Here is a 19,950-nt window from a genome sequence, read left to right as displayed (position 1 = left end):
ATCCCGCGCTTCATTGAACTGTGGTATGAGGCTGTGCGGGTTAATGAAGCTGGTCGATGAGACGCTACGCTCTCCACGGTCACTCGGAGGATTTGCGCCACCCTCCATGAGCCTTATTTGTAGCTGCAAGTTCCGCGCCTCTAACTCCAAGAGTTCCTTCGCAGCTTCACGCCCCGTCTCCAAATTCCGTGCCTCTAACTCCAATTTCTGCTTCGCAGCTTCACGTCAGCGGCTCTCTCTTCCCGTGCCTTACGAAGCTCGTCCTCCACCCACACTCGCAACTCCGCGCCGCACAAGCCCATGCGCTCGCCTAAGGCAACCAACTCTGACGCGCTCATACTGTTCCTAAATTAACCCAACAGGCAAAGAAATAATAACCGACCTCGTCCCGTCGTAGTGGACGCCAAATTTGTGAGGATCTGTGTGATTGCAGGTCTTATTTTAAACAAACACAAAAGTACAAACAATAAACGAGGCGGCTTTTATCGGAAAGGAAACCAATTTCAATATGAGCAAGAAAAAAGGAAAGGAACAAGAGAGCAACGCAACAACACACGGGAAAAACACACGGGGGAACAGAACAAAATGCTTACGGAAAATACAGGAAAAAGAAAGTCGAAGAGGAAAGTCACACTACTTGTCTCTTATTCGAGCAACGAGCGGGGAGGACTGGCGGTGTCGGGCAGTCAGGGAGTCTCTGGGTGTTCCAATGTCGATGCAACGCTACCGCAGCGTCAGCGTCCGTGGCTCCCAGCACAGTTCCCAGGTCTGGTATCCCGGAAAAGCCACGTAGGCACCAGAGGCGGCCTGTGTGGAGCAGCTGACGGATGGACGGAGAAGAGTGGCGCCTGGGCCTGGTGGTTGAGGTCTCGACGATGGATGTCCAGGTCTGGTGGCCCGGACGTCTGCGGCTGAGGCCAAAGCCCGGAACTCGGGGAGCCAGCAGAACTCGTCCACGTCCGTCGCCCACCTGCTCTTCTCTTCTCTGCCACGTAATCCTCTTCTACCTGTCCCGGCGTACCCCTCCACACGCGCTCCTCGTGCTTTGTCTTCTTCTCCTCACGAACGCCGCTGGGTGGCGCTATCTCCTTACAACGACGTCACTTGTTTCCGTATTTCGAGCTGGAATTTTTGTGTTACGTGTCCAGACAAACCGCCACCCATAAATGCGCTCCTTTTTGTATGGCAAAGACAATAATCGCTTCAATGCAGGGCACAGGTGCTCATTCAAGAATATGTGAGACTTTTCAGGAATACCTAAGTCGCTGTTCTCGATCTCCTCTTTTCGAGCCTTTTCAAGCACAAGCACTCTAATAAAACGAAAAGAAATAAAAGGTTGGGGCATAAATGAAACAAAATTTCGCAGTGTAGGTATTGCAGAGCAAATTTGGCGCTGTAGAACAAACGGGTACGCTGTTTCTGCAAGATGTCTAATATTCTCGGACAAAATTTGTGAAGATTGAAAAATTGTAAGATATAGAAATAATGAAGGTAATGGTCCATTCTTCTAATGTGTCAAAAAATCTTTCTTTTAACGTGTTTCCATCGATCTTACCCAGCAGTTGAGACTCCCATAAAAAACCAATGGGGAAGGCTTTGACAATAGCAAAAACAATAATTGCAAAAATAAAAAACGCAAGACTGCGCTCGGGTGGTCCGGTGATATATTGATTGTTATACTGAAATCTTACACTATTTCATAAAATTGCGTTCATAAACTGTTTCCCGCTCAAAAATAATTTTTCCCAGAATTGCAGGGTATGCTGACCAGCAAACACATGGCACTGAAGGGATCACTTGACGTAAGAATGCACTAAGCACTTTCGTCTGGGCGAGTTGGCTCATAGCAACAATTCAAGGAATAAAATTGCGCAAAGGGATTGAAGAAGAAAAAGGAAAGAGACGTGAGGACAGGACAGCGCTCTGTCCTGTCCTCACGTCTCTTTCCTTTTCGTCTTCAATCCCTTTGCGAGATTTGATTCTTTTAATAGCACCAAGCACGGAACAAACAGAGATAAGTTAACCTTTTAGGAAATTCAGTAAATCAGCTTTAGAAAAGGAGGCGATTTCAAAGCCGCAGTCCGCTAGTCCGAAATCGTCGCTAATCATCATTAAATTGCCACGGAATCGTGACTGAAGTGCTCTGGATTCGTCACTAATCGACCGAGGTCAATCGCGCGATGTCTGTGACTAGCATTTGTCCTCACAATGGCCAGTTGCTAAACGTTGGTCAGTTGCTAAGGGGAGTAGAAAGTTGCACTAGTTGGGTGATATCCATACTGAAAAAATGCGCGCAGACAGTGAGGACTAAGCTGAGAAAAAGCAAGACCCAGCGCTAACTCAAGGACGAGCAATTTAGCGCTGATCCTGGTTTTTTGCTCGGCTTAGTCCGCGTGTGTCTGCGCACATTTTTTCAGTATCCAGTTGCTAAGGTCGCCGACCAGGTTTAAGCAAAATTGTCACGCTCGTCTTTTCGCTCCTGATGCCGTCCGAGGAGAATCAAAGACAGCATGGTTGTCCTCAGCAAGCTGTAAACAAGACAAGGCCGTTAAAGTTTCTAGAGTTGTTATGACTGCAGAAAGCCACGCACGCTGAAAGCAGAAATCCTCTACCGACATACAAACCTTGGAGCCAAGCAGTGCTAGCATGATATGTCAACCTGTTCAACATTAATCGTCACTGCACTTGCACTAGAAGAGCGCTGGCGGTTACACGGCATTCCTCTTACTCACGAGTGTTTTCAAAATTCACAAAGGTAATTCTCGTCTAATAAAAATGCCACAATAATACTGCCTGAGGGAGACTAAGCTGTACTACGATGAGGTCACAAAAAACACTTACGTTAGCGGATTCGTCCTGCGTCGATGTTGCAGTGCTACTTGTCGGCGCGTCTTCTTGCGTTATGTCCTCAGCTAAGCTCCTCATTGTTGGTGGCTTCCGCCCAGCCGTTTTCTGAAACAGCCATATGAATGGAGCTCACTTCTTATCAAGACTTCATGGCAGCACCTCCCCCACTTGTGACAAAGGTCGCCTGACGGGGTCGCGATCATTTCTCAAAATTTCCAGCGATTAGCCAGAGTTCGCAAGAAACGGGCAAGCATCGTGGGGCCTTGAGCAGTTGTCATTGTCTTCTTTGAGCGCCAGCCGCTAGGTCTTCCGGAGCCGAAAGTCTGTCTTACAGACGGAGTCTTTCATATCTGCGGTCATATATTTTTTACAAGCGTAGTGCGTGTGTTTATAATTTTACGCCTCTTTTTTTTTATAGGAATGCGGGGTGCTTATGCTCATTCTGTGCTTGCTTCAATTTTTGCTTTACTGCATCGCAACGTAAAATGATGTGTCCCTCTCAAACTACTCATGCCTTGGCTACCAAAGGCAGCTGGCAGTATGAATTAAATAAAAAAACTTGGAAGCCTGGGGGCAGGGGTGCAAAATGTTCTCGAGCTACGTAAGGCGTCGTCCAGTCTGGGCTCCGCATAACATCTCTCGTTGTTAAACGCATGTATCGTATCATTGTATTTCTTTCAATTCGCGCGACAATGAAAACCAAGTGTGCTTTCCTCGACACGTGAAACATATGCAACTCGAATTCTCGAGTGACACGCGCAGCGTTGCTACCCTTGTTGCCACCTCAACCCTTCCCTCCGTTGTTTAGCTGCACCCGGTGTGGTGACGCCCCTGCAAATATATCTTCGTATGCTTCAGAAATCCGGATACGAGAGCTGATTTGCCGGGATCCATGTTTCTTAATGACGCGCACTGCTCCAGCAGTACATAGTCTTCGCCACCCCTCTATCCCACTGTTAAATACCTTAGCTTGTACTTCAACGAGCACATGACCTGGTCGGAACACAATGGTCATGTCTTTAAAAAACCAAGGCTTATCTCAGTCCAGCTAGGTAATATTAAGTGTAAGATTGTTTTCAGAGCCCTTGGGGAGTCTGTGCTTTAAGCCTACTAACGAGTTTTCATCTCGACAGAATCCGATCATTGGCTTATAAGGCACGAAACTTTTTCTTGGAAGTCTTCTTCACAGGCAAAACACATAAGCCCGACTGCCCTCTGAGGACCATGATCCCGGAAAAAGGTACGTGGCAAGCATAAGTCGGTGCATACCTACAACGCCACTTGCACGACGTGCCTATAGATTTCCCTTTTCTGGTAAGGAGCTCCTCAGAGGTCATACAGCGACTCAAAGGCAGTACAGACTCTACGACTGGCTTCACTATCGACGTCGAAGACCTGTTTTATTCCGTTCCGCATAGTGGCCTGTACTCATCTGTGTGTGATGTGATTCAAAAGGCGGCTGAAGTGCGTTTCCAAAACAGCTCGGGTGTGAGCAGTGACAATTTTCTTCGCCTTCTAGAGTTCTATCTCGAATCCACAGTTGTTCAGCAGAGCGGTGAGTACTTCGCGCAAAATAATGGCATTTGCATCAGGGCGTCAATCGCGCCAGTACTCTATGACATCTACCTGGCCGCTGCCCATTAGCGGATTAGCCAGGATCTTCTGAGTGCTGTGGTCCATTCGGTCTACCAGTACGCGGGCGATTTTCTGATTGTCCTCAAAAGTTGCCCGCCTGGTTCTGTAGACCGTGTTACTACTGATATTGTGGCCCATTTTTAAACCCACTCTGGGGGACTCAATTTTACGTGCGAACGTCCGAGCGGAAAGGCTGTATAATTTTTGGGCCTGCTGTTTAGCTTTGAATAAAATCACCTATGTTGGACGTATAACCGTCGCTCTAAGAAGGGACTTCGTCCGCATGATAGCGCACACTAGAAATTGAGTAAGCGAGGCATTGTTTCATCCTCCATCCAGGCAGCGCTCACGAAAAGCTGTCCCCATACGATGCAGAGCAGCGTTGCGAAACAAGTCCAACGTCTTTACAGTGCTGGCTACTCACAAGCACTGGTGCGTAGTGTTTCTGAGACCCTTCTCCAGAAGTTAAAAGTTCAAGGCAAAGACGCAGGCAAGCCTGAGCAGGCTAAACGGCCTCCCCTGGCCGTAATCCCATATCTTCACAAGCTGTCCCATAAGCTAAATAAGGTCGCAAAAAGAAACAGCCCCGGGCAAACTATCACAAGTTTGTACATTGCTGGCAAAGCAGAAGAAAAAGGTTTGGCCTTTAAGACATGTCGATCCGTTTACGCAATATGCTACATGTGTCGTCTATGAGATACCTTTGGAATGATCTTCCAAAGATACCTTTGGAATTATTCTTTGGAATGATCTTCCCAACTGTATCGCATCTATCGGCAACCACGAATCATTTCAAGACCAGCTGCACAAACATTTTCTTTAACGACATAGTGTCTTGTTTCAGGTTGTTCTGTTTCCTTGGTTCCCTTTTCTTCTCGTTGGTATTTTACAAAGTTTTGGTTTCTTGTGCAATTTCAACCATTTGTATGTTTTTTTATGGCTAGTGCTTTTTATTTTCATGTGTATTGGGCGCATGCGATGCATTCTTGCTACTAATTTAATTTTTGTCGCTCGCGGTGATGTATGTCTTTTAGTTACGTTTTGCCCTGTATATTTATAATTGTGTTTAATTTTTGCATTGTATCACGCGTTGTTTTTAATTTATTCTTCCTACTTGCTTAATCTATTGTTTTTGCCCCCCTTACTCAATGCCCTTCTGGGCCCTGTAAGGTATTTTGAATAAATAAATAAATAAGTGTGGGAGCGTTTATATCGGGCAAACCGGCAGGTGCCTCAACGAGAGACTGCTTGAGCACCCCCGGAAGGTACAGTCTTTGTCAAAAGTAAGCAGGCTGCATGGTTTGCTTCTAGCTTGCATAGTGGAGCCCTTGTGACTTTCCTAAAGGTCAAAACTGGCTGGAAGGTAAGAAGACCCCCAGTCCTTACCTTTAACGACCATTGCAGCTTCAGGGAAGCTGTAAGGGCTCCACTGTATGAGCTAGAAGCAGACCATGCAGCCTGGTTACTTTTGACAAAGACTGTACGTAACAAAAGCGGCGGGCACCTGGACGACCATTGCAAGATTTGCAAAGGGTGCGAACCATTCTTCAAGCGCACGGTGATCAGAGCACGTGCGAGGGCCGAAATAGAAAGGGTCATCATTGAGGCACGGTTGATCGACAAAGCTGGAGACAAGTGCGTCAGCTCCCCTTCAACTTTACTTTTAGACAAGGAGTTGAGTTGTCTACGTCCTGTATAATTACCTCTCTGTTTTGCTTGACTTTTGTTCTTTAGAACTTTTTGACATGTGCTTTAGAACTTTTTAACCTTTTCTTAGACTGTATGGCTTTTGAGCATTTGACACAGCTTTCGCGTAGCTTTCCTTTTTGTTGTATTGTGTCTCTTTGACTCTGCTTTGCTTCGGCTTTTACACAGTTTTGCGGTATTGTTTTGTTTTGGATTTTGCACTTTGTTTCTGCGAGTTGCGTCACGATGAGTGAACAGCAATAGACGATTATTCATTTTTTTGTTCTTCGTTTATTTTGGCTCTTCCTGGTAATTTAGTCATGTAGTTTTTAGGTACCGGGGTGACGTCGCGTCGCCTCGGTGTGCTCTTTCTTCAATGTTGTGTGCAATGATGTGTATCAGCGTTAGATAGATTTCCCACGCCTGTTGCTTTATCTGGTCACGTGCGTCTTGGGTCTTGTCTCTGACTCTGCTTTGCTTCGGCTTTTACACAGTTTTGCGGTATTGTTTTGTTTTGGATTTTGCACTTTGTTTCTGCGAGTTGCGTCACGATGAGTGAACAGCAATAGACGATTATTCATTTTTTTGTTCTTCGTTTATTTTGGCTCTTCCTGGTAATTTAGTCATGTAGTTTTTAGGTACCGGGGTGACGTCGCGTCGCCTCGGTGTGCTCTTTCTTCAATGTTGTGTGCAATGATGTGTATCAGCGTTAGATAGATTTCCCACGCCTGTTGCTTTATCTGGTCACGTGGGTCTTGGGTCTTGTCTCTTTGACTCTGCTTTGCTTCGGCTTTTGCACAGTTTTGCGGTATTGTTTTGTTTTGGATTTTGCACTTTGTTTCTGCGAGTTGCGTCACGATGAGTGAACAGCAATAGACGATTATTCATTTTTTTTGTTGTTCGTTTATTTTGGCTCTTCCTGGTAATTTAGTCATGTAGTTTTTAGGTACATGGGTGACGTCGCGTCGCCTCGGTGTGCTCTTTCTTCAATGTTGTGTGCAATGATGTGTATCAGCGTTAGATAGATTTCCCGCGCCTGCTGCTTTATCTGGTCACGTGGGTCTTGGATGGCATTATAAAAGCTGCTCGTTTCTTTGAATAAATGTGTTGGTAGTCAGCGCCAGTCCTCTCCGCTTCTTCGTTTGTCCTTGTCTTTTCGCGCTGCATTCTTTAACCATGATCACTGACCAACAAGCCCAAACAGCCACTTTATGTTCTTAAAAATTATTTTCGTCCATGCCTCATAATCAATGCTCTGCTCCTCCTTCTCGCTTCTGTACTGCCTGACATTATCACAATTTGGAATTCGCGCTGCCCCCCTCTTCCTGCTGCCCTTGATGCACTTCACTGTGATGTGCAGGATAAATTGATCGCGCTCCAAGTTCTTCAAATTCTCCCAGGCTGCACGACTTAGATTTTTACCTAGGGTTAAATCCGGACAAGTGTCCTTGCAGACACTATTGCCCACTCTAGTAGGCTCACTTGGGTCCGTTAGGATCGTTAGCGCTTCATTCGTGATTGCATCTGCTATGTGTTTTCCCTTCGCAATCTCATATGAGTAGCCCCATAGGTAGCTTGCGGCGTTGAAGTCCCCTACAATTAGCAGCGGACCTCCATTAGCCGCAACTTTGGCTTTTCTAATAATTTTCTCAAACCTGCCCCTTGTATCCTTCGGCCTGCTATCGATATTTGCGATCTGAATACTCTTGTTTTCTCTACGAAGGGAAAACGTTTCTTTGCAAGTATATTCTATCCTCTCCACTTCCAGATCAACGATTTGGCCGCGTATTCTTTACGTAGTAATATGCACGTGCTTGGATGAAGATTAAAGATCCTGTAACCAATTAGCTTCGCGTCCGTATTGGCCTCCTGCAGCGCTATTACCGCGGATTTCAGATCAACGCTATTGACATATTGCTGTAATATGGCCTGTTTTTTCCTAAATCCTAGAAAGTTACACTGCGAAATTAGACATTTTTTAAAATTATGGTTGCTGATCCTGTTCGGGACACTCATAGTGATCGTTGTCTAAAACTCTATCGGTGGTCCAAGTATTGACCGAGGTCCTTTTGACCAGAACTCTTCTTGATCCTTATTTTTGCTGTCTGTCTTATCTTAAGGGCCGCTATTTCATTTTGCTCTATGCGTTGTTTGAGCTGATGTTGGTTGAGCTGTAACTGCTGGATGGCAAGTTGCATTGGCTTCAATCTAGAACGCATCTGCAAACTTTCCTCTCTAAATTCTGCTTTCATCTGTATGATCATAACCTTGATTTCTTTGAGGATATTTTCGGCAATCCCAGTTTGCTTGGGTTCAAAGCTTTGGGGAAGAGGCCCCGCAGTATCGATTTTCATAGCTCTCTTTAAATTTTCCGTTTCCTCTTTAAGTTGATTGTCTTTCCTAAGCTTTCCCAGATTTTTTTTTCAGTTCTCCACATTCATTATTGTATCCCAACAAATGAGGACACGAGGTGCCTCGCACTGCCCAGCTCACCTTTTCCGCTCTTTTCTCCGTGGTCTGCCGGTGATCCGCCTCTGCTTTCGTCGACTGACGCCCAACTGACCAACCGCGAGTGTCCGCCTGCGCTTTGGCTGCCGGCTGCGCCCGCCTCGAATCTGGTCCTGGCCCTTGACTCCCTGTCCTTTGCAACTCCGAAGTCACGCAGCTTCTCCGCCTCCCTCTTCTTAATACTGTACGAAGTCTTGCATTTCTGCGAACAAAGGATCGAGTTGGTGTTGTGTTCGCCATTACACACTGAAAAGCGCCCTACACATTTATGTCCCTCCACAGAATCCAGTGTCTTGCACAATCCACATCTCCTTACCTCCGGGTTTGGGCAATCGTCGGCCCTGTGTCTCACCTACCCACACCCGGAGCAGGCCGGTGTCGTTTTCTTGTACAGGTAGCAGGGCATTTCCCCTCCGTTGTTGTAGACAGGAACTCTGCTACCCGAGAAAATGACCAGTACTGTGACCGTTTTTCTAATATTCCTTACAGCCAGGATTTCTGTTTCCTTTGGCTCTGATATTTCTTCGAATCTTCTTCACTTTCTTCCGGATTAATGCCCCTCACTACTCCCTTGCACATGTTCTCTGGGGGTCTGACGTAAGCCCACGTCTGATATTAGCTCTCTAACCTTATCGCTTCCACTTCGAGGATTAGGTGAGCCGCTTCTGGATTATTTGTCTCTACCTCGATAATATTTTGCCCAAACCGAACCTGACTTTAATCTCGGTTTTTATGTCGGGCCGGCCAGCAGCAGATGCAATCTCCTTTGCAACTTTTAATACGCTCGCTCTGTATTTTCCCAAGTCCAAACCGCTTCTTGGTCTAATAATTGCCACGAAATCTCCCCTTTCCAGCGCCGGGGGTCTCGGAAAGTCTTTACCTTGGTCTGGGCTCACTTTGGCGTGTTCCACGTCATTATTCCGTCCCGACGGCTGCTGGTCCCGCGTGGCTTTTCGCACCACATTCTTGGAATCCGCCTCAATCCACAGAAGCGATGTTGGGTCCAGGGCTTGCTTTCCTTCCTCATCTGCTTCTTGAGGACTCCCAACTTGCATCGCACCGGGATCGTATCCTACGATACCATTCATGTCGCCAAGCCAAGTGCCTCTGCCAACTGTCGTAGAATTCCAGTTTCTTGACTCAGACCTTAGAGGTTGGTGCCCACGTACTCGTGAAAACTTCGTGTACCCAACCGCTCTTAATGTTTGCCTTTACAGCCGCCTAAGTGACGACGACAGCGAGACTTTGTCAGAGCGCCTCAGAACAGCGTCCGAGAAGATGCACTACGCTTTCTTCGTCCTTTTCGAGCGGTGTGTATACCAAGCGAGGCTGAGACTAAAAGATTGCTGAAAAAGAAGACGAGGCTGTTGCTATGTTCTGCACATATGGTGAAACAGAGTTGCTTTTGAAATTTCAAAGCGGCGCAATTCACCTCCCGCGTTCCAATTCTCAACCTTACCTATATGAGACCTTGTCTACTTAGCCGTATCCGCTGCAAAAGCCTAGATCGCAGCCTGTTGAGAAGTTTTCTGTTTTCGTATGCTAAGCGTGCACCGTGAGTTCACGGTGTTGAAGAACTTTTTAAAATGCGTGGCATCAGTTTGTCTTAAGAGAACTTGTTGCTGGGCTAGTTGATTTCGGTTCATTCTCTATTATTTAGGGCGCATAGACAGGACGAAGGTAGAAAAACACAGGACGAGGCGCTTCACGTTCCTAACGTTACACGAACGTTACACGACGCGCCTCACGTTACACGAAAGCATCAGTGTGCTTTCTTTAAAGATTATAAAAAAGGAATAAATTCGCAGTGACTATAAAAACCCTTCTTTGGGAGAAATGTGAACTGAACAGGAGTGACCAGGTGTTGTTTACGTATGCGAGTAATAAGTATGCAAATACAGACAGATTTCATAACGTGTAATATATGAATGAAGAAAAATCACACGCAAATAGTTAACAATTAGCATTATTCGTTACAATGACTGCAATAAACAGAAAAAATGATTATGCAACAGATCATAGTTTTTAGTATAAATACGCGATATTAAACGTTTCACAAATATAAGCAGTGCAGCGTTGCAAAGTTGGTGCCGAGCGTCAACGTGGAGGCGAACAAATAAGGACACTGGTGTGCTTGATATATGTCTCATCTGAAGGACACCTAGAAGGCATCTGAAATTATTTCGCGCAAATAAACAGCTGTTAGCATTACACAGAGGGCAGACGCACCAGACGGATGCGTCAGTATCAATCTGACAAACATTTACAGTGCAGATGATTAGTTCTGCGTTCTCTTCATCTTCTCAGCGCGGCGAGCCTTGCTGGCTATTTTCCGACGCAGCGCGAAACACGAGGAGGACAAGGCGAGTACACGCACACTGCGTCCGTGTGCTCGTCTTGTCCTCCTCGTGTATCGCGCTGTGTCGATAATGCCCACCCAACTTGCCCAAGCTCCCATATCGTTGGCTGTCCTACAACGAGTGGCAGCCGTCTTCATGCTGACAATAGCAACATGCGGGTATTTCTGTCAATTAGGTACGACCTACTGTATACAGAGCGACCTGTGCGTTGGCTGCTGTGCCAGCGCCGAAGATTTGCTTTTGCTTGTGCTGTTTTTTACAGTTCTCTAAAGCGCCACCGCTGATCATGGCGCTGTAACTCATCCCCACGACGAGACGACGACCGGCTGCTGCGCGGGTGACGGCGGGCGACTGCACTTGCATGAGCTCTGGGTGTATGTGTTAGTGCTTGCTGGTGCGGCTGCTAGCTGGGTTATTGTACTAGTACACTGTAGGTGGGTGCCTACCCACGGTACTTATGTGGAGCGGGGAGTCCTCTCTATTGGACTCACCTACTATCTGTAGCCAGGTGACGAAGTGTTCTAACTGGAGAAGATTTCGGCGGAGAACGTTTCGGCGTGGCGTGCCTGTGAGAGGCGGGGAATGGCTCCGCGTTTGAGGCATCTGTAGGCACAGCGGTGTACTGTTGCGAGCCGCTCTGCAAGTCGAGCGGGCGAACGTCGGCCAGAATTTCTTTTCCTGAGTTCCCTCTGACAGAAGTAGGGTATGAATTTCTCAAGAGCACCTCGCGGCAAACTGAAGGTAGGCCAAGATGCTGTACCTGCTTTTAGGAGACCTTAAAGGGCTTATGCTCGTGCATTCCTGACGATGGCGTCCACGATGATCAGCTCATGCTCTATTAGTCGAGTTCCCGCTGGTTCCAGTGATATTTGGAAGGTAAATTTCTGTGATAGCACTCCTTCTTTTTCAGGACCAGGGGAACAGCGACCGGAGCAGAGTGTGTAGCCTACACTTCAAACGAGAGGATTACGGAGTTAAAGCCTGATGCCGTGCCTACAGTTTTCCCAGAATTCCTGGCCTACCTGCAGCTGTCACCAAAACAGCTACGACGCCCTCTAAAATGGAGAAGTGCTGCTCCAGCTCCTTCCGCAAGTGAACTTCCGTGTGCGAAGAAAAGCAGGTAAATGCTTTTCCATAATTGTTTTAGTCACTGTATTGCCACATGAATAATGCGCGCTGTTTTTAAATATTATGCTAGCTGTGTTTTCGTCAGTGAACGATGTAATAAAATTCCAGTGATGACTATATTGCAGGTAAAGTGGGTGCATGCCTAAATCGGTGCCTGACAGGTCCGCAGTTGGCGAACCTGATGTCGAAGCAGCCGCTCAAGAACCTACCAGACTGAAAGGGAGCAACGAGCCTCTTCTTATTCAGGAGCCTGATTTAAGAAGAATAAAGAAGTTGTTAGTGTTGCCCCTGTGGTTGTTTTTCTCTCGTGTACGTGGATTGTCTCATGTTTTGCGCACATCGATCATCTGTAGTATTATCATGCACCAACTAGGCCCAAGAAGTGTTACCGAAGTTCCGCGATTGAAGCCCGAGGTCCCATAGCGAAGCTTTCTCTTCAAAATGTGAAACTGCTAGAGGAAATTTCTCTGCTGAAAAGAGAGAAAAGAGAACACAGACTGTGTTGAAAAAAACGAACTTCATAGTCTTTCAGGTATGGTATCCATTATAAGTTTCATCATACTTGGCCTCTGTTACGAAACTTGATGTTAATAAATTTTGAACACTTCCACGAGAAAGCGAAACAGAATGAAGAAAAAGCCCTATTCATACAAAAACAGGTGGCTTTCTTGAGTCTGGCAAATGGTTGCTGGCGGGAGGAGACCACACGCAACTGCGTGCTTTGGCATGCTAAATCGCCGTCGTGCTACCAGGTCCTCCGAGAGAGTGGTGTGCTGACGCTGTCTTGCAGGTCAATATGCTCGGGAGAAGTGGTCTCACCACTGATCGAGCAGCGGCTCCATATGGAAGAGAGGCAGGACTAGTGCCTGAAGGGGTTAAGTGAGTTTGTATGTTAATCTCTGCAGGTGCGGTGCGGCTCACTGATTATGGACAGTAGTGTTCTGAAACGAACCTCCACGTATCAGAAAAACAACCTGATGCGGTTCATTGCCTGGTTAACTTAGGAGAAGCAGAAGGTGATGTTGGAATGCGAGATGAATTGGCAACCCGCCTTTTATACTTTGTGTTTGTTTGACTGACCACTCATTACAGGTGTATAAAACTTTCACCTGTGGTCCTAGATTGGTAGGTAAATGCTCTGAGGCCTTTAACGTCTCAAAGAACTTAAGGGTTGCGAATTTCTGTGAACGGCATTTTTTTACGGGCTACTAGTCGGGTATTATTTTACCAAGGCCCTTAATGGTGAGCACCTCGAGGTTCTTGCTCTGAAAGCAATGACATCTGTAGAATATTCCGGATCTCAAGTGGTGTGACTTTATTTATTTATTTATTCAATAAACCCCTAAAGGCCCTCAATCGAGGGTATTACATAGGGGGGAGCAATGCCACACGACGCAAAATAAGATTGAGCAAGCGCCAAGGTGCAATACATAAGAACAGAAAGCACATGCAGAAAACAAAAGAAATAAACAAAAACCTGTATTATACATAGTAATTTACACGACAAAAAGAACAGATAGTGTTTTAGAGGCATAACAACCGCAGGAACAAAACAAAATAACAAAAAAGTTGAATGCAGCATGTGGTACAATCAGTTAGTAAAGCTACACAGACATTTGGGTAATAAGGTCCTGAATCTTATTAAGATCCCGTTCAGAAGCGATGTGTGATGGTAGATTATTCCAGTCGGCTATAATACGTGGTATGAAAGAATTAGCAAACGAAGAAGTGTGGCATGATATGCGTTTAACTTTCAGCGGGTGGTCGCGACGTGGAAAAAAAGATTCAGGTGATTGAAAAAAATCGTCATGGAGCAGAACATGATGTTAAAGTTTATGGAAAAGGGTCAAGCGTGACAGTTTGCGGCGATGTGATAACGTATCAAGTTCGGCGCGAGCCTTTAGTGCGGTGACGCTAGTATGACGAGAATAATCAGAAAAGATGAATCTAACGGCACGGTTTTGCAAAGATTCCAAGTCATCTATAAGGTATGCTTGATCCGGGCCCCAGATGGCCGACGCATATTCGATTTTAGGCTGTATTAAGGTAACATATGCTAGTTTTTTCAGGTGAAAAGGCGCTTGTTTAAGGTTACGTTTTAGAAGACCCAGAGAGCGGTTAGCAGCTGCAAGAATATGGCTAAGATGGTAATTCCATGTTAAATTAGACTGAACGTGTAGTCCCAAATACTTGTAGAAAGTAGAAAGTTCAACCGGGTTATTAAGGAGAGTGTAAGATGTTGGGATGAGACAAGACTTGCTAGTGAAAGAGACAAGTTTAGTTTTAGAGGAATTAAGGGTCATTAACCAAGAAGAACACCACTTACTAATGGAATCTAAATCAGTTTGCAAAGATTGGCGGTCAGAGTCGTTAGAAATGCTACGGTATATAACACAATCATCAGCGAATAATCTGATTTTGGATGATACGCAGGCGGGTAAGTCATTTATGAAGATTAGAAAAAGTAAAGATCCCAAAACGCTTCCCTGGGGAACACCGGACGAAACGGGTGAGGAGGACGAAAGATGATTATTGACAGAAATGAACTGAGATCGGCATGCAAGAAAAGCTTTAACCCAGGCAATAACATCGGAATGAATGTTCAAGTGGGTTAGTTTGAGCAAAAGTCTGGAATGGGGGACCCGGTCAAATGCTTTAGAAAAGTCAAGGAATAGCGCATCGAATTGTTTGCCTGCGTCTACTGATGAAAAGAGGTCGTAAGTGAAGCCGGAAAGTTGAGTGTCACATGAGAAACCCCTTCGAAATCCATGCTGGTATTTGAATATGATGTTGTGGTGCTCAAGATAGCTGATAATATTAGTGTAAACAAAATGTTCCATTAGCTTAGATATGGAGCTAGTTAAGGATATTGGACGATAGTTGAGAGGATTAGAGTGGTCACCAGATTTGAATATGGGTATTACTTTAGCTACGCGCCAATCGCTAGGAATCGATCCAGATGATAATGACTGAGAAAAGAGTGATGACAATACTGGATAAATACTCTCAGAAATGTTTTTAAGAATCTTGTTGTTAAAGCCCAGAGGATCAGTGCTAGAAGTTAGTTTAACATTATTCAGGAGGGATTTAATTCCTTGGTCATTAATAGAAACCTCAAGAAATTGATCTAGGCTGGGAGCTGTAGCGATTTCTTCTAACGTAAATACGGATGAAAATGCTGAATCATCTGAGCACATTCGGATGCAGGAATTGGAGTGTTATTCGAGTCAGTAAGGATAATGTCATCAGAGCTGCGGGGATTAATAACGCGCCAGAATCTACGTGGGTTATTGGTGATGATTGTCGGCAAAACATTGCTGAAGAATTCCCTGCGGGTTTTTTTAGTAATACTTGGTATTCTTTATCGCTTTGCTTATACCTTTCAAGGGAATGAGTAGTTCGATGCGCTTTGGCTTGTCTGTACAGACATTTTTTCTTATTTTTAGCTCTACGAAGCCTGAGATCAAACCAGGGTACACTTGGGTTGTACTTCATCGATATAAGAGGAATGCAATCATTGATGAGGTTAGTAAGTGTAGTTTTGAACAACATCCAGTTTTCCTCAACAGAATGAGAGGACCAATCAGAAAGGTATTGCACTGAGAAGGTGGTTAATTCGGAGTTCATTTTGTGAAAGTTAGCCCTGTTGTAGCATCTTATCTTTTTGGAACAGTTGTTCTTTCGCTGAACATACAGTTGATGTGCCCGGTGATAATGTCGTGATCGGAAAGGCCTTCATGATGAATGACATCTGAAGAAATATTTGGGTCACTGGCTAGGAAGAGGTCCAGAATATTTGAGGAATGCACCGATGACCGAGTAGGTTGAGAGATAATTTGAGATAACGAAAAGTCGAGACACGTCTGTATGAAGGCATGGGCTTCTTTGTCACTAGGAGGGGCAGATAACATATCCCAGCTAATGTTGGGAAAATTGGTTACCGAGAATGAGTAAAATAGAATTCGGGAAACGTGCACACACTCAACCTAATGTGCGATGCAATTCTTCAGCAAAACCGTCACACATGTCAGGAGGACGGTAAAATACTCCAATTATAAGGTTAGCAATGCCGCATTTAAAAAAAAAACACACATTCAATGAAAGAGGTGACTATTACAGGTATAGCTACAATTTCCTTCTTAATTGCAATGAGGACACCGCCTCCTCTCCGGAACTTCCCAACGCAGCGAAAAATATTAAAGCAGGATTCACTCAGCAGAACACTACTGTCTGGAATAGAATCGTGCAACCATGTTTCCGTTAAGGCAACAATCGAGGCAGAATTAGAGTCAATGAAGGAAGAAAGAGCAGCGGCTTTAGGAACAACGCTTCTGATGTTAGTGTAAAGAAAAGAAGTGAACTTAACTGAACGCTCGAAACAGGGTGGAAACGAAGATGAAAGAAGGGGAGTTGAAGGACCGCTTAAACGACTTCATGTACTTGTGGAACGGGAGAAACAAACTGCACTGCTGCTGTTGTGATCCCACTGATATAGATCTTTATTGATGTGAAGTTTGTCAAACACAAGCTTAGTTTTGTCCCCCTCTTTCTTTACTTCTTTACAAAAATTCAGCAAGTTCCCGCGCTTTTCGCGAACGGCAGCAGAATAATCACGAGAAACACTAAAGTCCGAATCTTTTAACTTCTGCCCGTTGCTGAGAACGTTTTCAATTTCTTTACTGCTTTTAATTTTAGCGATGATGGGCCGCGTCTTATCTGAGGAATGACGTCCTAGGCGATGAACACGCTGAATTGAACCAACAGTGACTTCGAGTTCGCGACTGCAGAAATCAGTCACGAGCTGTTCAGAAGTTTTCCAAGATTCAGACTTATCAGTATCCTTGAGGCCATAGAATAGCAAATTAGACCACCGGGAATTGTTTTCAAGGTAATCAATTTTTTGCTCCAATTTGGACAAATTACCATTACCGTCACTTAGAGGCTGCTGAGAAGAAAGAGACACAACCTTTGCTTCAAGATCATGAACGCGTTTGCTCAATTGATCTATATCAGTTTTTAGGCTGATATGAATGAGAAGAACCTTATTTACAGCCTCAAGAATACTGGTGTTATTGGTCTCAAGACGTTGAACGGCATCAAAGACGGAATCCAGCTTTTCTTCCTGGGCCTTCGTCATCGGCCCAGGATTAGCTTCTACGTCGCCTCCGAGCAAGAGCAGGCGCCAAAGATGCAACAAGTGCGCTCGAGTTCGCTTCAGACAATTTGGTACATTGGGAGGCCACGACACCATCACAAGGCAAACGTTATTGTCGCGATAACAGTTGTTTTTCAAGTAACTAACCTGTGAACACATTGGACGTTGAAGCGGATGCACAAAAGTGGTGTCGTGGCCCAAGGTGCCCGCGGGAAGACTGTGCTTATGAAGAGGGTGGTCAGCTGATACCGTCGCCAGTTGTCTGACGACAAGCCAGGACGAGTCCAAAATTGGCGGTAGGTTGGCAGGTAGGTGGCCTGTTGAAAAGCTGCAATTGCTTGATGACGCTTCAGTGCAGGATGTAGTGTCGGAGTGCCAACCGTCGAAGCACAGATCGCCCGGTACGGGCAGCGGGACGGACAGCAGCTGGTGCAGCAACAGCAGCAGGAACATCTGTGAAAACATTGGACGTTGAAGCGGATGCACAAAAGTGGTGTCGTGGCCCAAGGTGTGTGCGGGAAGACTGCGCTTATGAAGAAGGTGGTCAGCTGATACCGTCGCCAGTTGCCTGACGACAAGCCAGGACGAGTCCAAAATTGGCGGTAGGTTGGCAGGTAGGTGGCCTGTTGAAAAGCTGCAATTGCTTGATGACGCTTCAGTGCAGGATGTAGTGTCGGAGTGCCAACCGTCGAAGCACAGATCGCCCGGTACGGGCAGCGGGACGGACAGCAGCTGGTGCAGCAACAGCAGCAGGAACATCTGTGAAAACATTGGACGTTGAAGCGGATGCACAAAAGTGGTGTCGTGGCCCAAGGTGTCTGCGGGAAGACTGCGCTTATGAAGAGGGTGGTCAGCTGATACCGTCGCCAGTTGCCTGACGACAAGCCAGGACGAGTCCAAAATTGGCGGTAGGTTGGCAGGTAGGTGGCCTGTTGAAAAGCTGCAATTGCTTGATGACGCTTCAGTGCAGGATGTAGTGTCGGAGTGCCAACCGTCGAAGCACAGATCGCGCGGTACGGGCAGCGGGACGGACAGCAGCTGGTGCAGCAACAGCAGCAGGAACATCTGTGAAAACATTGGACGTTGAAGCGGATGCACAAAAGTGGTGTCGTGGCCCAAGGTGTGTGCGGGAAGACTGCGCTTATGAAGAAGGTGGTCAGCTGATACCGTCGCCAGTTGCCTGACGACAAGCCAGGACGAGTCCAAAATTGGCGGTAGGTTGGCAGGTAGGTGGCCTGTTGAAAAGCTGCAATTGCTTGATGACGCTTCAGTGCAGGATGTAGTGTCGGAGTGCCAACCGTCGAAGCACAGATCGCCCGGTACGGGCAGCGGGACGGACAGCAGCTGGTGCAGCAACAGCAGCAGGAACATCTGTGAAAACATTGGACGTTGAAGCGGATGCACAAAAGTGGTGTCGTGGCCCAAGGTGTCTGCGGGAAGACTGCGCTTATGAAGAGGGTGGTCAGCTGATACCGTCGCCAGTTGCCTGACGACAAGCCAGGACGAGTCCAAAATTGGCGGTAGGTTGGCAGGTAGAAGGCCTGTTGAAAAGCTGCAATTGCTTGATGACGCTTCAGTGCAGGATGTAGTGTCGGAGTGCCAACCGTCGAAGCACAGATCGCGCGGTACGGGCAGCGGGACGGACAGCAGCTGGTGCAGCAACAGCAGCAGGAGCATCTGTGAAAACATTGGACGTTGAAGCGGATGCACAAAAGTGGTGTCGTGGCCCAAGGTGTGTGCGGGAAGACTGCGCTTATGAAGAGGGTGGTCAGCTGATACCGTCGCCAGTTGCCTGACGACAAGCCAGGACGAGTCCAAAATTGGCGGTAGGTTGGCAGGTAGGTGGCCTGTTGAAAAGCTGCAATTACTTGATGACGCTTCGGTGCAGGATGTAGTGTCGGAGTGCCAACCGTCGAAGCACAGATCGCCCGGTACGGGCAGCGGGACGGACAGCAGCTGGTGCAGCAACAGCAGCAGGAACATCTGTGAAAACATTGGACGTTGAAGCGGATGCACAAAAGTGGTGTCGTGGCCCAAGGTGTCTGCGGGAAGACTGCGCTTATGAAGAGGGTGGTCAGCTGATACCGTCGCCAGTTGCCTGACGACAAGCCAGGACGAGTCCAAAATTGGCGGTAGGTTGGCAGGTAGGTGGCCTGTTGAAAAGCTGCAATTGCTTGATGACGCTTCAGTGCAGGATGTAGTGTCGGAGTGCCAACCGTCGAAGCACAGATCGCGCGGTACGGGCAGCGGGACGGACAGCAGCTGGTGCAGCAACAGCAGCAGGAACATCTGTGAAAACATTGGACGTTGAAGCGGATGCACAAAAGTGGTGTCGTGGCCCAAGGTGTGTGCGGGAAGACTGCGCTTATGAAGAAGGTGGTCAGCTGATACCGTCGCCAGTTGCCTGACGACAAGCCAGGACGAGTCCAAAATTGGCGGTAGGTTGGCAGGTAGGTGGCCTGTTGAAAAGCTGCAATTGCTTGATGACGCTTCAGTGCAGGATGTAGTGTCGGAGTGCCAACCGTCGAAGCACAGATCGCCCGGTACGGGCAGCGGGACGGACAGCAGCTGGTGCAGCAACAGCAGCAGGAACATCTGTGAAAACATTGGACGTTGAAGCGGATGCACAAA

At 46.7% G+C, this 19,950-nt stretch overlaps 1 pseudogene; it reads left to right on the top strand.

The window, feature by feature from the left end:
• The first annotated feature begins 12,748 nt into the window (after nucleotides 1-12,748).
• LOC149327989 (uncharacterized) lies at nucleotides 12,749-13,477 on the top strand (annotated as a pseudogene).
• Nucleotides 13,478-19,950: the final 6,473 nt, after the last annotated feature.

This window comes from Amblyomma mixtum, chromosome 10 (genome assembly GCF_055824585.1).
Source record: "Amblyomma mixtum isolate Tamu chromosome 10, ASM5582458v1, whole genome shotgun sequence".
Lineage (NCBI taxonomy): Eukaryota > Metazoa > Arthropoda > Arachnida > Ixodida > Ixodidae > Amblyomma > Amblyomma mixtum.
This window is presented reverse-complemented; position numbering and strand designations above follow the sequence as displayed.